The following is a 17,588-nucleotide window of genomic DNA, read 5'->3' as shown; positions in this document are numbered from 1 at the left end:
TGACTTCTTCATTTCAGTAGCAAACCAGAACCATCTGTAAGCCAAGATCTGATTTAGTCTGCCAGTACACATGTCAAAAGCTATCCTAGCACACTGCAGCTGCTTCAGGTCATGATCTATAGACTTTACACCTTCACAAATTGTGTCCTTCTTCTGCTATTCCTCAATATGTAAACCTGACAAATTTTTACATTGTTGTATTGGGTTTACATGGCAAGGTTTGACAGCCGGGGCTGCAGGTGTGGCCTAAAGCTGAGAAAGTCCAGAAGCTGACCCATGTTAGATAAGGGACAGTTTCAGCTAGCTCCAAAGGGACCCACTGCTACCCAGAGCAAAGCCAATAAGCAATGTTGTTTGTGCCTCTGTGAGAGCATACTTAGGAAAGAGAAAAAAAAAAAAAAAAAAAGCAAAAAAAAAAGCTGTAGAACAGCATCTGGGAGAGCAAGTGAGAAATAGCCCTGCAGACATCAAGGTCATTGAAGAAGGAGGGGAAGGAGGTGCTGAAGCAGCAGTTCCCCTGCGGCCTGTGGAGAGGCCCCTGGTGGAACAGGCTGTCCCCCTGCAGCCCATGGGTCCCACACGGAGCAGATCTCCACGCTGCAGCCCGTGGAGGAGCCCCTGGTGGAGCAGGTGGATGTAGCCTGGAGGAGGCTGAGGCCCATGGAGAGCCCCTGCAGGAGCAGGCCCCAGGCCGGAGCTGCAGCCCGTGGAGAGGAGCCCACACAGGAGCAGGGGGTCTGGGGGGAGCTGCTGCTTGTGGGGGACCCGTGCTGGAGCAGTTTGCTCCTGATGGATGGACCCTGTGGTACAGACCCATATTGGAGCATTTCTTGAAGAGCTGCTGCCTGTGGGAAGCCCACATAAGATCAGTTCAGGAAGGATGGCATTCCATGGGAGGGACCCCATGCTGGAGCAGCGGCAGAGACTGACTGTGAAGGAGCAGTGGAGACAAAGCATTAGGGACTGACCACGGTCCCCATTCCCTGTACCCCTGCACCATTCAGGAGGAGGAGGTGGAAGACGGTGGATGGGGGGAAGGTGTTTTTAGTTTTAGTTTCCCACTTCTCTAGCTTGTTAGCAATAGGTAATAAATTGCATTAATATCCGTATGCTGAGTCTGTTTTGCCTGTGTCAATAATTGTTGAGTGATCTCAGCCCTTGAGCCCTTTCCATTACATTTTCTCCCCCTTTCCCTTTGAGGAGGGAGAGTGAGAGAGTGGTTGTGGTGGATTTACATTAATGGTGCAGTGATGATTGGAGATTTTCATATGACATCCTGTCTCTAACCCTAGCTTCTGGCCTTGAGACAGCTTACACCAGTAGTTGGGGCACTTGTTCTGTCACTGCTGGCAAACACCAAGAGCAGGACTGCCAGGTGATTCCACTCTCCCTAGCATCTGTTTATGTAAGAGCTTGGTATGACAGCAGCTAGTAACAGCATGCTGTTTAACAGTTGGTGCCTCATACATGCACATATCTGATGATTCCACTTTGCCTCTCAATAACTATTATTCATGCATGCATGAGCATTCATTGCCTTCTCCCCTTATTCTTATCTTTTGCCCTTTCTGAACAGGCATAAGCAATACTTTCAGGCAGTATGTATGAAAACTTTTATACAGAGAAAAAAAAAATGTGACTTTTAAAATACAAAACAACACCCTGGGGACCTCAATTAGCATATCTCCCATAGACCAGTCTTCCCACACCATGCTTTGCATGTTGAATTCGCTGAAAGCTCTAAACTAAGTGGTAGAAAGAATACTTGTCCTTAAGGCACCTAGGTAATTTTGACCAATAAAATATTAAGAAACTAATTGCAATCTGTATTTTAATTTCCTATTTAGTTTAATTATTTGCAGAACATCTATTTAGGGTCTAAAACATACCTTCTGAATATTTTTTTAGAGATGAACACTGAATTTTATTTGTTTCTACAGAATTTCTACAGAATTCCTGGTATATAACAAGTCTGCTGTGAAAATGGTCCACAGAAGTTAAATAAAATCTACCTAAAAAGGAGACACTGTAATCTGCTATACTGGGGACACATCAACTTTGCCATGTGCAGCTCACATTTCAGCTAATAGCATTCTCAGAGATGGGAATAAATAAATAAATAAATAAAATCCTAATTAAAATTAATAAATTGCCTTTCTTCCTTACTGAAATTTTGTACAATATCACAGAATCACAGAATGGTTGAGTTTGGAAGGCAACTCTGGAGACAGTCCAGTCTAAGACCCCTGTTGAAGCAGAGTCAGTTACAGCAAGTTGATCAGGGACATGTCCAGTTTGGTTTTGAGTATCTCCAAAGATGAAGACTGCACAACCTCTCTGGGCAACCTGTTCTAGCGTATGGTCACATACACACACAGAGACAAAGAGGGAGAGGGGTGGGGGAAGTTCTTTTAAGGGGAATTCTTACATTTCAGTTAGTGTCAATTACTTCCAAGCATCACCAAGAGTCTGGTTCCCTCTTCTTTACTCCATGCCATCAGGTATTTATATACGTGGATGAGATTCCTCTGGGCTTTCCCTGTTCCAGGTTGAATAGTCCCAGCTCTCAGCTTTCCTTATATGTTAGATGCTCCAAGCCTTTAATCATCTTTGTGGCCCTTCACTTGTACTGGGGAGCCCAGAACCGGATCCAGCATTGCAGATATGCCTCTCTAGGGCTGAGAAAGGAGGAAAGATCACCTCTCACCTGCTGGCAGCCTAGGATGCTGTTGGCTTTCTTTGCAGCAGGGGCAAAGATTCATGATTTTTAAAAGGGCAAAGTGGTTACTAAAGCATTTTCTTATCTCAAATAGAAACCGTCCTGGCTGTGCATAAATGACTCCTCCATACAACTCTGTTCTCAGAAGGAGAAAAGCTGCTCCAAAGATAGAACTCTCAACAAACGCATAATCCAGTATCATTTTTATAAACATCCAATTCTTCTCTTTGAACTGGAGTCAATTCAGAGCCTATGAAAGGCTAGGAATTATATAGGCCTGACATACCTCAGGCTCTGTAAGTGTCTATATATAATTCCATTGATGCAGACACCTCTCAGCTGGCTTGTTGGTTTCAGAACAGAGACACTGTTAGGTAATAGCATTATTAAGTAAACAGTAAAGGATTAAGTAAACAGTAAAGGTTGGAAAGCTGCCTGGCAGAGAAGGACCTGGGAATACTGGTTGATAGGCAGCTGAATATGAGCCAGCAGTGTGCTCAGGTGGCCAAGAAAGCCAACAGCATCCTGGTCTGTATAAGAAGCAGTGTGGCCAGCAGGTCTAGGGAGGTGATTGTCCCCATGTACTCGGCTCTGGTGAGGCCGCACCTCGAGTACTGCGTTCAGTTTTGGGCCCCTCACTACAAGAAGGACATGGAGGTGCTCGAGAGAGTCCAGAGAAGGGCAACGAAGCTGGTGAGGGGTCTGGAGAACAAGTCTTACGAGGAGCGGCTGAGGGAGCTGGGGTTGTTCAGCCTGGAGAAGAGGAGGCTCAGGGGAGACCTCATCGCTCTCTATAGGTACCTTAAAGGAGGCTGTAGAGAGGTGGGGGTTCGTCTATTCTCCCACGTGCCTGGTGACAGGACGAGGGGGAATGGGCTAAAGTTGCGCCAGGGGAGATTTAGGTTGGATGTTAGGAAGAACTTCTTTACTGAAAGGGTTGTTAGGCATTGGAATGGACTGCCCAGGGAGGTGGTTGAGTTGCCATCCCCGGAGGTCTTTAAAAGACATTTAGATGTAGCCCTTAGTGATATGGTTTAGTGTAGGACTTGTTAGTGTTAAGACAGAGGTTGGACTAGATGATCTTGGAGGTCTCTTCCAACCTAGACGATTCTGTGATTCTGTGATTCATAATATGGTACTCATTTTCATTAATTACATACATGGAAATTCAATTTCTCACTTGCAAAAATAGAAGACAAATGCATTGGGTCATAAAAACTTTGAATATTTCTTCAGAATTCAGTGTTTAATTGGACTGATAGCATATAGGGTCTCAAGTGCAGAAATTTGCCCTTTGGCATGAAATTTCTGTCTTCTTTGGAGGAGATCAGTGAAACAGACTAGTCCCTGTAATCACAATTCTTATTAGTTTTGCCTCAAAAGAGGACAACAGACAGTTGGCTAATTCAGTGCCATGAGACAACACATGCCCTATACTGAAGATCAGCCAGCTGGCACAATCAACTACACCAGGCATGTTTCCAGTTTATGAAGTGGAATATTTAACGTATTGGTTCAAAACACTTGCCCTCTTTTCAACCATGTGAAAATGAAATTAGCTATGGGCAATTTAGTTACATACAGAACGTAGAAAGATAATCAGCCACCTTATTTAGAATTATTTCTTTGTCCCCAAGAGTGTACATATCCCATCCCTATTGAATTATAAAGGAGAAAATACATTTCATGAATACTTAACTGGAAGGCAGAAAATGGTCTTTATGAATTGGAACACCTCAAAGTGAGGATAAGAAAAGTTTAAGAATGCCTTGGTATGTGACCCTGGTGATGAAAATTCAGAAATAAATATTATTAATATTGCCAGAAAGTTTTAAAGTTCCTTTGCAGTTTTTCTTTGGATATTTTGTTTCTTGAAGATATCTTGTTTAATGGTGCAGAAAATAGTTTCATTGAGGTAAATGGTCAAAAGTGTACTGAGTAGTTAGTCAACTAATTCCTATTGCTGTTCCCACTTCACTTTTGACAATGCTTCACTAAACACTTAAGTGAAATTATTTCCCAGAGACTTATTTTGTTTGTTTACTCGTGAATAGTCTTCTTTTATGGTTCTTTCACCAACATAACGTGAGATAATATTTCTATTTTGTATTAATTGGAATTCAGGTAGCCAGTTAATTTACATAATTTTATAATAATATTATAATATACATATAATATTTTTTATAGTTAAATTGAAGACAAGGGTTCTGACAAGCTAGGCAAAAAAGACAGTCCTAGGTCTTTCGACCTTCAGAAGAAACATAACAAAGAATTACAACAAATAGTCAATAAACTGTATAGTAATAGTAGGGTTATTAGTAACAGAGTAATGACTAGATGTCACAACCTACTCTATATCAAATGCTCCATTTAAGCAAAGTTGAGGACAAAGAAAAATGTGTAGGAGGACATGAAGCTCATCAAGCTTAGATAAGGGACACATTTTTATGACCAAAATAGATAGAATTAAGTAAATTGTAATTAATCTCATGATTAGGTTTTATGATTAATAGGGAAAATCTTTTTTTTATTTCAGCAAAATAGTATTTTACAAAGGCATTCCTCGGAGTTATCATCACAAAAATAAATTACTTATAAATGTTACAGTGAAAAAATAGACCTAGAGTACTTACTGCATTTAAATCAAACAGTACTAATTATCCTTGAAATGTATTGCAAAATATGGGGAAATGGTGTCTCCAACAAGTAGCTTTACTCTGTATATTTTCCACATGAGTACATGGAAATCTCAGGGCATTCATGAACATGTAGAGTGCAAATTGCTTTCATTCAAAAAGAACTTACTGTTCTGCATCATAGCTTTCATTTCCTCATTAGCTGAGACATAGTGAACAAAATGAATACAGGTCTCATTATTTTTTTTTATGTATTATTTCTGAATAAAAGCTTGAACGGTGTTCTTCCTTTAAGTCCCTATAACTTTATTGTTAAAAGGGTTACATGAGTTATGGAGAAGAAAATGTGGTTCTTGCTTTCAAATACTAGGATAATGGAGCAAAACCTCCTTTCTAAGATCTTGCTATTTGAATCTATTCAATGATCTGCGGTTTTTCTTTTTCCTAACACTACCCGTTAGTGTCCCTGTGTTGTGTGCCTGTAGAAAGAGATGTCTCTTTCTAGCTAAGAGAAGACAGATAAAGTTTGGTCTGCTGTAGGCTTATTAAGCTGTTTAGACAAATCATCTAAGGTGTATCAGTTTCAGTTTTTTTTTTCCTGCTTTTTGCTACACCAATGCTTTATGCATCAAAAATAAGACAAGTCTTAGAAATCATGACTCTTCTAGATATGCAATTCAATAGACCAGATTGCATGTTTAACCATAAAGCATAAAATAACGATAGTGTTAATATAATGTATTATGTGATTTAAATCATGTGCATGTAACTATTCATAGAGTTCATTTACTGAAATGGGATTTGAGTTCCTGATCAAACTTCTACTGAAGTGCATAGGAGTTTTTCAGCTGACTTTCAGATTTGCCTGGCAAATCTGGTGGCCTGTCATGATGGGGTTACAGCATTGCTGAACAGGAGAAGAGCAACTGACATCATCTATTTGGATTTGTGCAAAGCATGTGACACTGTTTCACATGATATCCTTGTGTCTAAATTGGAAAGACATGGATTTGATGGATGGACTACTCAGTGGGTAAGGAATTGGCTGGATGGTTACACTCAAAGAGCTGCGGTCAACAGCTCAATGTCCAGGTGGACACGAGTGGTGTTCCGCAGGGATCAGTATTGGGACTGGCACTGTTTAACATCTTTGTCAGCGGCATGGACAGTGAGATTAAGTGTGCCCTCAGAAAGTTTGCTGATGGCACCAAGCTGTGTGGTGCAGTCAACATACTGAAGGGAAGAGATGCCATCCAGTGGGACCTCGACAGGCTTGAGAGGTCCTCTGTGAACCTCATGAAGCTTAATAAGGCCAAGGGCAAGGTCCTGCATGTTGGCCATGGTAATGGCCACAGCCTGGAGAAGAGGAGGCTCCAGGGAGACCTTATAGCAGCCTCCCAGTACCTAAAGGGGGCCTACAGGAAAGCTGGGGAGGGACTCTTTGTCAGGTAGTGTAGGGACAGAACAAGGAGTAGTGTCTTTAAATTTAAAAAGGGTAGATTTGGTAGATTTAGATTAGATATAAAAAAATATTTACTGTGAGGGTGGTGAGGCACTGGCACAGGTTGCCCAGAGAAGTTGTGGATGCCCCATCCCTGGAAGTGTTTAAGACCAGGTTGGATGAGATCCTGTGCTACCTGGTCTAGTGGGTGGCATCCCTGCCCTTGGCAGGGGGCTTGGAACTAGATGATCTTTAAGGTCCCTTCCAACCCAAATCATTCTATGATTCTATGACTTGAAAAGACCTATATCAAACCCAGCTCTCAGTATTCTTTGCAGCTCAGAATATTCAATCTTCAGCAGTAGTACTTTTCCTACAAAGGAATCTGATAGGAGTTTAAATTAAATAAACCAACCAGTAACAAACACATAAATGAACAGAAGGCATGGGGAACATCAACCACCTTGTGCTGAAGTGGGGGTCACGGCATGGCTGGTCAGTGGAAGATCTAAGAGCATAGACATATAGAGTTTTTCTCATCTGTACAGCTGAGAGCAGATGTGGATATGTTTTGCTCATTGGTGCAACTTAAGTAGGTGTTGTGACTGCAGTTAGTTTGTGGTCTTTCTGGCTTGTAGTAGACCTTTGCAGCAGAATAGAGATAGCGAGAGGGGAACCTTCTGGAGAGGAAGCTTGTAGACAGAAGGATTGAACTGAGCAAATGGTGAGCATTCTGAACTGGGAAAGGAAGAAATGAAAGAAAAGTCTGTGCCTCAAGTCTGCAGACAATACAGACCTTGAGCAGGCTGGCAGCTGCCTTGGTCCTGACTCCTTCATGGAGTATGAATAGGTTTAGCAGATTTTAAAAAGTTTAAAATTCCAGTACTAATGATGACAAGTCACACAGAAATTGAGAGTTTGAAATTATAACCTTTCTAAGAGATAAGAATGAAGTCACTCTTGGTAGAGTACCCAATGTTTCAGTGAATGAGTAAGCTACAATTTGCAAATATTCCCATCATTTTGATGCTGAAAAATATGGTGTATTGGTAAAGCCATAATTTGGCTTTTGGTGTGTGGCATTTGGCATTAGGTTTGTGGCAACTATCCATAGCTATGGATCTATAACTTGTTCAAAAATTGCAGTATTTTATTTTGTGCTGGTTTGCTATCTCTTGCTGCATATATATACTGCTGATTTAAACCTGCTATATTTCAAGCCCAACATCAGCAGGATGAGGTCCATCTTTCATGAGAAAGGATGGGTGCTACAAGAACTCTGCTATTGGAACAAGAATTAACATCAAAAATAATATTGCTGGTATAATTCCAACATTTAGCCACTTTATACACATAAAGAACAAGAACATTGGGTAATATAAAATAAACAAAATTAAGTAACACAAATAACTTTGGTTATTAACTACATGAATGGCAATCATTATCTGAAAATTACATTATCACAACAAAAATAAAGATGGGGGTCTTGAACTTATGATTCACTTCTATGAGTCATTAAAATGGAGTTTGCTGTTCTGGCATTCATGTGCACCAAGAATTATGAAGGCAGCTATAGTTGTCATTACAATAAAGAATTTTTCATTCCAAGATACACATAGAATTAAATAATAAAAAATAATTACAAGATTAGTAACATCTATTATTTAGTAAGGTTTAAACAATAAAAAAGTAATTGTCTGAGGGAGAGTGTAGAAAAGTATGGGAAAATAGGAAGAGAACACCGGCTTTTATGTATATTATACAGATGTTAAAAAATATGAATGTCAGAATATTTACAGTAAAGGAAAAGCAACAAATTATATTGGACAATAAATGTTATTCCTAGCTTTTAACTGGATTTGCTACCAGCTGAAATCTTGAAAGGGGATATATTTAAGTTAAAAAATAAATATTAAAGACTAAACAAAATATAAGCTTCATACAGGGGAAGCTCTCTTATTTGGAATTCTTATGAAGGGAAGCACATCTTAATTACAAGAATTACTACTTACAACTTTTAAGACCTATATTTTAAATGCTGAGACATATAAATAACTGTAATTCTAACAGTAGGTTTGCCTTTGCCTAGAGATATTAATCAAAACACAGTTACTTCATATAGCATATAGGATCTCAGAAAAAAGATACAGTCTTGATTAAAACATGTCCTATGACCCATTTTATGCATAAATGAGATGGGATATTGTAATGGGCTAATGGAATTAAAATTAATGTGAAAAATACTGTTTATTTATTTATTTTTTTTTTCTCAAATGAAGTATCTCTTTCTGGCATTATAAGTCTTTCCTGGAAAAATTCTCTTTGAAGTCTACTTTAATATTACTCCTGCTGCTTAGAAGAGATGAAAAGATGCAATGGAAAAAACAAATGATGATTTGATAAAAATGCTTCTGTATAAGTTCTATAAATGAGCTTGTCATGAATGGGCGCATTTCAATGCAAATCACCCCATCCCACACTGCTTGTTGGCATAAATATAGCCATCACAGGCCAGAAGTCACCTTTGTATGTCTAGTCACCATGGAGAAAGAACCTCCCCTGAAGGGTCATCCAGTGGAGATTACACTGCTTCAGGCAAGTCTTGTCTCTTATAGAAGTCATCATTTACATAATGTATAGCATTTATGAGCATAATCTTTATGTCAATGATGTCTTGCTTTTGCACATGCTAACCACAAGTTCTTCTAGTACTCAGAGTGCAACACATCAGTCAACACTTTGCAGGAATTATTACCATGCTGCATTACCAATTTACCAGATACTTTTGTTTCTTTTTTGACACAACATGTACTCATCACTGTGCTTGACTTCTTTCATTCCTAAGAGTTTTGTTGGTTTTGCATTTATTGTTATTCTTCCATTTATGCCAGAAAACCTCTGAATGTCTTATTTCCCCCTTCCATTGCCCTGCCTCATTCCCAACCTGTAGCAGACTACCAAGGAATATACTGAATGTCTCAGAAGCTAAAACATCTGCATATATTCAGGCTTCAGACTGGGCCTACCCAACAGCCTCTTCCCAACCACAGAGTCAGCATTAAGGCTGACTCTGCCCTGGTTCACGGCAAATCAGAATGATCTGCTCTCAAAAGCAGCCATTGTGATTTGACCTCAGGGTGCCTCCACTGAGTTCTGAACATCCATGGGGTCCTCCTGGAGCGTGCATTTGGCTGGTGAATGCAACACTGTAACACCTGTGTGAGAACATTGGTGGACAGTACACATACAGAAATATTGCATCAAAATCTGACCTCCACCTTCTCCAATGCCTTGCCTGGTATAACCACTGCCATTGTACCTACCTCCAAAGAAAACAAGGTAATGTGAAAAAAATATCTGTATCAATCTAGCTATTTCCACCATATCCTTCAAAAACATTGGAGCAGCATTCCACTGATGCATCTGACCTTACACTGATAGCAGTCAAAAAATGGTTGCCCTTTCCCTGCAGACACTCTACACAGATAACCTCAACTTATGGCAATAAAGCCAATCTTACAAGATACAGTCACATTCATCTGACTCAGTCTAGTGCCTGCCCCAAGTAAGGCATGGGGTGAGTTTTGTATTACTGTCCCCTGGAACTCAGTTACTACTAACACAAGGTCAATTTCTCACACTCAGTAGTTAGATCTGATTCCTTACTTCACTCAATCATTTTCCCACACAGGGACCAGACTTAGCTATGTTTTTTCCAGCTATTACTCTCCCTTCAAGTGGATGGGAAGGAAAAGTTAATCAGGGAGACATGCTCATCTTTGACAGTGTCTAGAAACACACAATCAGAAGTACAAGACCAGTACTACTGCTGTCTACAATATCATCCTCAGAGACACCTGAAACCTATTTTGTGAGAAAGCCACTTGATAATGCTGTTTCCCTGCTGCCTTTTGAGTCTGCTCAGTATGGGACGGGGAGCAAGTATCACAGAATCACAGAATCATCTAGATTGGAAGAGACCTCCAAGATCACCGAGTCCAACCTCTGACCTAACACTATATGTCACTGTATGTCAGGAGCTACCTCAGCACCGAGGGAGCCTCAGAAAGAAGGAGCCTCTGCTGTGCACTGGCTGGAGATTTCCTTTCTTTTCTTGAATTTCCTTTGAGTCCCAGGACTTGAATTCCTTCAGTCCTGGGATTCAAAGGAAATGAGTGATTCCAAAATCGTTCCATATCTGGATTGTGACCAGATAGATCTTCCTTCTACAGTTTTCTAGCTTTGCCTTTATTTTGCTGAGACCAGACTGTGCTGACTATGGAGAAAGGAAACATAGGAGCACTGATGGAGAACATAGGATGATCTCACCTCTGTGGCTGTTATGAAAGAAAGGGGAGTACACTACCTTAGAACACCCCATGTGATTGGGTCTGAAAGGATGGCCTGGAATGAATGAAAATCAGAGAGATTGTGAAGATTTTGTGATTGCTATTTCACCCAAGAAAGGCCCATTTAGGGGCAATAAACTCCATTTTTTTCCAGTAGTGTTTGTGAGTTCTGAGAGCATATGGAAGTTTATGAGGATACTCAGCAGACCCACTCTCAGTCAGAGGATACACTTTTTGGATGTTTGTATTGAACTCTTTTCAGGCATTGCCTATACGGTTCTGTCCAGTCTGGTGGGAGTATGGAAACATACACAGGCCAGAGATGCCTGCTTTGCTGTTGCTGCCATTGCATGTGGAATCTCCCTCCATGGGAGCAGCAGGTCTCTGTTTCCACCTGAACTGTGGGGGGGTTCTTTTGCTCCCGTCACAGACTTCCACCTCGGGAGGATGAGTACCCTGAGGATAAGTGGTCTGGCTAGTAAAGACAGATGCAAAGAAGGCGCTAAGAACCTCAGCCTTTTTTGTATCCTCTGTAGTCATGTTCCCCCCTGCATCCAGTAAAGAATGGAGTTTCTCTTTGTCCCTCCTCTTTCCATTAATATATTTATAAAAACATTTTTTGTTATCCTTGACCATAGTGGCCAGGTTGAGCTCGTGCTGGGCTTTGGCCTTCCTGATTTTTTCTCTTCATATCCTGGCAACTTCCTTGTACTCTCCCCAAGTTGCCTGCCCCTTCTCCCACTGGTCATAAACTCACTTTGTCTCCCGAATACACAGTAGAAGTTCCCTCTTCATCCATGCTGGTCTTCTTCCCTGCTGGCTCATCCTATGGCATGCGGGGACAACCTGCTTCTGCACCTTGAGGACTTCCTTCTTGAGGAGCATCCGGCCTTCCTGGACCCCTCTGCCCTTCAGGACTGACTCCCAAGGGACCCTCCCTAACAGTGTCCTGAACAATTCAAAGTCTGCCCTCCGGAAGTACAAGGTAGCAGTTTAACTGACAACGCTCCTGACTTCACCAAGAATAGAGAACTCTACCATGTCATGGTCACTCTGCCCAAGACAGCTCCCTACCACCACATCTCCCACCAGTCTGTTAACATTCACAAAGACACATAATCCACAAAGTGATTATATGAAGGTGCTTTTATTAGGCGCCGGAAGTTAGGGGCATGCCTGCCCAAATCTAACTTCGTCCGATTTGGTCACTCACCTTCTCTTCTATCTCCTAAACTATTACACATACATTAAGTTTTACAACACATCTATGCATATTCATTTCCTAGCTCCGCCTAACCCCACTTTGTATGCTAATTATCTTAATCAGTCCTTCTGCGTTTGCGTAGTACTCTCTGGTGGTCATCGGGATGAAGTAAGATGTCTTCATCAGAGCTGAACTTTTTACCTTTTCTTCTTGCGCATGCTCTCTGAGCCCTTGGTCTCAGTCCAAACTGTAAGGTTGGTTTGACCCGGTTCTCGGGGTCCGAGGGGCCCCTGTTATCTGGATGTCTTGCAAGTTTGGCATTCTTTTAGTCCTCCTCCTTACTCCTCATCATGAATCTGTGCATTCTCTCATGCTATCTTTGCACATATATTTTGTATTTTCCAAGTCCAGCACAAGCACAGTACGTCGCAAATGTAACACATATTAAGCAATATTCATTGGATAAATGTATATTTCATCTTCTATTACCAACAAGTCGTTCTCTGTTCTTGAACAGCAGGTCTAGTGGGGCAACCCCTCTGGTAGGCTCACTGACCAGCTGAGTCAGGAAGCTGTCTTCTACGCACTCCAGGAACCTTCTAGACTGCTTCCTCAGGGCTGTATTGTATTTCCAGCATATGTCTGAGAAGTTAAATTTGCCCATAAGGACAAGCGCTGGTGATTGAGCAATTTCCAAAAGCTGCTCATAGAACGCCTCATCCGTCTCTTCATCCTGGTTTGGCAGTCTATAACAGATCCCCACCAGGATGTCCACCTCATTGGCCAACCCCCCGGTCATTTTCTACAAGGACTCTACCTTTTCATTCCCAACCCCAATCTCAACAGCACTGAAACGCTCTCTAATAGAGAGCCACAACAATGCCCCTCCTTTTCTTCCTGTCCCTTCTGAAGAGCTTGTAGCCATCCATTGCAGGACTCCAGTCATGGGAGTGGTCCCACCACCACATTTCAGTGATGGTGACTAGGTCATAGCTTGCCTGCTGCATAATGGCTCCTCCTGTTTGTTGTGCATGCTGTGTGCATTTGTGTAGATGCATTTGAGTCACTCCATTGCTCTCATCCCCAACCCTGGGACTGCTCCCCCAGGCTCAACTCTATTGAGACTTATTTCCCCTCCTTCCCCCTTCATACCTAGTTTAAAGCCCTCTTGATGAGCCCCACCAGCTCCTGGGCTAGAGTCTGTATCCCCCTTTGGGACAGGTGGGGCCCATCAGCAGCCATCAGGCCAGGTGCTGAGTAAACCTCCTCATGATCAAAAAAAAAAAAAATAAATAAATTACTGCAACAGCACCAGCCTCTCAGCCATGTATTAATCAGCTGGGCCTCCAAGGTCCGCTCAATATCCCTCCCCACCACTGAAGGGATAGAGGAAAACACCACCTGTGCACCCACTCCATCCAGTAACCGCCCCAATCCCTTGAAGTCCCTTTTGATAGCCCTCAGGCTTCTCTCAGCAAATTCATCAATGACAGCCTGAATTATCACTAATTGGTGGTCTCAAACCTGCTCTTCACTTACAGTGGGTAGGACTTTGCTCCCACAGCCTCTACTATGGGTTCAGGGAAACAAAAGACTTGGGAAGCTCATCTGTCAGTGAAAATAGGGGCAAAGAAGTTGTTGAGTACCTCAGCCTTCTCCATGTCTGTTGTTACCAATTACTCTGATTTAGAAGCTCAATCCTAATATAAGAAATTAGCCAGCTATAATTGCTTACACGCTAGTATTTTCACCCCTCAGTCTATTTTCACAAATGTTAAAGATGCATGGTGGCCCTCGGGGACTCCTCCTGTCACCCCAGCACAGCAGACTGAAGGGAGCTGGGTCCTCTCTTGTGCTCTTCCTCGAGGTCCTGTGCAGAAGAGATGCCATACAGTCCCACCCACTGTAAGTGACCCGGCATTACCATTGGCACCACAATGGTGTGGGGCACAGGCCGTCCCCTCAACAGTACAGTGCCTGGGTCCTGGGCCTTCCCATTGGCATAACGGTGGTGTGGGGTGAAGGCAGGAGTGTCAGCCGGACAGCCACATGGAGCAGAGGTGTGCCTCTTATCCGGAACACAGCGTGGGACCCAGGTATGACTGTAAACCAGATGGCAGCATCGGACCCATGCATGGAAATGAACCGGACATGGGCATGGGACTTAGGCATGGAAGTGGATGACCCCCTGCTTCGGCACCCTGGCCTGAAAACTTTCAGAGGCATCCCGAGCAGTCCCGAGCAAGGACTGGCTCATCCTTCTGCCAAACACCATGGAGCCAATGGAGGTGGATCCACCAGAACATGTGGTGTAACTGATGGAAGTGGATCCACCTCGACCAGAGCAGACCTGGAACTACCCCAGCATGTCTTTGCTCCCTGCCATCAGAGCACAGCAACAGCATTGCAGGAGTGCCTGGCCAGCTCGCTACCTGGGGCTCAGCCTCTACGCCAAGCATTAGCTTGGAGCCACTAAACACCATGGACATACAGCAGGCTCACCTGCAAGATGTCCTGGCCATAAAGAACTCTGTTGCCAATTCAAAGGGGTTGCGTGAGTGCTTCTTTCCCGTCCCCCAGCCCTTGTGCAAGAGGTTGCATCCCTTCTGCACAGAGCCTCGAGGAAGAGCACAAGAGGGGACCCAGCTCCCTTCAGGCTGCTGTGCTGGGGTGACAGGAGGAGTCTCAGAGGGCCACCATGCACCTTTAATATTTGTGAAAATAGACTGAGGGGTGAAAATACTAGCGTGTAAGCAATTATAGCTGGCTAATTTCTTATATTAGGAGTGAGTTGCTGTATCTGAGTAACTGTTAACGAAATACATGAAGAAGGCTGAGGTACTCAACAACTTCTTTGCCTCCGTCTTCACTGACAGACGTGTTTCCCAGTCTTTCATTTCCCTGAACCCATAGATAGAGGCTGGGGGAGCAAAGTCCCACCCACTGTAAGTGAAGAGCAGGTTTGAGACCATCTGATGAATCTAAAAGGGTACAAGTCTATGGGACCTGATGACAGGCATCCCAGGATCCTGAGGGAACTGGCTGATGTAGTTGCCAAGCCTCTCTCCATCATAGTTGAAAAGTCCTGGCAGTCAGTCAAAGTCCCTGGTGAGTGGAAAAAGAGAAACATCACGCCCCCGTTTAAATAGGAATGAGAAAGTCAGGTTGTTCAGAAAGCAGAGGAACTCCTACTCAGACTGGGGAGGAAGAAGAAGATGAGATAGGCTACTCCAAAGTGTCTGGGCCATCAGAGGAACAGGAAGATGAAGAGGAAGATATCACAAGAGCATCAATAACTACCCGAGGCCTACACCAGTGTGAGCCTAACTGGGAATGAGTGGCAGAAGCACCCTATTGTGACTGGCCTGGTTGCTCCATGCATCCTTGGCATAGGCTATCTCAGGAGAGGATGTTACAAGGAACATTTTCTTCAGGGAGACAATCTATGAAGGGGACAGGGAGAGATGTTTTTCCCACTTGTACACTCTCCCTTTCTCCTTCACTCTCCTCTTCTCCTCCAGGCTAGTTACGACAGCTCTTCAGGTCTTTGAGTATCCTTGGGATGTTCAGACCAGCATGTTCTTATTTTTACGTCTCCTGAGTGCACTTCAGGTTTTGTTCAAGGTTAAACAACTACTTTGGAATGCCATCCAGAGATCTGTTTTGAGGCAGGATGGCTATCTGTTTTTCAGGCAGGGATTATGGGAGGATATGGGCAGGCATCTAGAGCAGTGGGCACATCCAGTGCTTTGGAAATTCACCCTTGAACAGGTGCAAAATCCTAAAAAACTGTCAGAATGTGTGAAAAAGTTGTGTCATCACCCTGACAATTCCAGGGAGACACAAATCACTGCAATATGCTGGGGCTTGGCCTATGCTTACTAAGCTGCAATCGATGCCACTATAATCCCAGTGACAGGCCTGGAGGCCACTCCAAGCCCTGTGACAGGCCCGGCGGCCACTCCAGCCCCAGTGGCCACTCCAAGCCCCACGCTGGGCGCCAAAAGGGCTGTTGTGGTTTAACCCGGCCAGCAGCTAAGAACCACACAGCTGTTCGCTCACCCGCCGCCCTTCCTCTCTGGGATGGGGGAGAGAATCAGGAAGAAAATGAAAGCCTGTGGGTTGAGATAAAGACAGTTTATTAGGACAGAAAAGAAAGGAAAAAAAAATAATAATGATAATAGTACCACTACTAATAATGTGTACAAAACAAGTGATGCACTATGCAATTTCTCACCACCTGCTGACCAATGCCCAGCCTACCCCCGAGCAGCCAGTCCCCCCTGGAAAATGTGGCAGGAAAATGTGAGAAGCCAATAAGTCCTTGGCTTAGTGGAAGCACTGCCCTGCAGTAATTAAGACATCAGCATGGTATCTACATTATTCTCATCCTAAATTCCAAACACAGCACTCTTCCAGCTACTAGGAAGAAGATTAACTCTACCCTAGCCGAAACCAGTACACACCACATCACATGGTATGGAACATCGTTTTGGCCAGCTGGGGTCAGCTGTCCTGCTTCTGTCCCCTTCTATCTCCTTCTCCACCCCCAGCCTCCTCACTGGCAGGGCAGTGTGAGGAGCTGAAAAGTCCTTGAGTCAGTGTAAGCACTACTCTTCAACAATTAAAACAATTAGGAGACATCTCTTCTCAGAAAGAGCAGTCAGGCATTGGAACGGGTTGCCCAGGGAAGTGGTGGCGTCAACGTCCCTTGGGGTGTTCAAGGAAAGGTTAGAGCTGGTGCGTAGGGTCATGGTTTAGTGGGTGGCATTGGTAGTAGGGTGATGGTTGGACCAGATGATCTTGAAGGTCTTTTCCAGCCTTAATGATTCTACGTTCCCTGTCTGTGTTGACTGCTCTCAGTCACACAGCATTTGTCCCCTTCTGTCTCTCCACAGATATGCTTTTTCAACATTTCCAACAGCTAGCTTCTATATTCAGCTTGAGTGCTTTCTGATATATCAAATAATTCATAGAAAAGTTGTTCTAGTAGTCATAGTACTTCAGTTTTCTATTATGTAACTATATAGATTTACAAATATGACGAGCAGAAAATATATGTTAAAAAAAAAAAAGTACCCAGGAACTTTTCACTGTCCTTGGAAATGACCTTATAGTCTAGATTAGACTTTTACCAAATGCCCAAGTTTGAGCTCAGTTGCAATACTCTTATATGGTTGCCCAGGGAAGTGGTGGCATTACTGTCCCTGGGGGTGTTCAAGTGTAGGTTGGACGTGGT

The sequence above is a fragment of the Anser brachyrhynchus genome (assembly GCF_964034855.1).
Source record: "Anser brachyrhynchus genome assembly, chromosome: 2".
Taxonomy (NCBI): Eukaryota; Metazoa; Chordata; class Aves; order Anseriformes; family Anatidae; genus Anser; species Anser brachyrhynchus.
Note: the sequence above shows the minus strand (reverse complement) of the source record.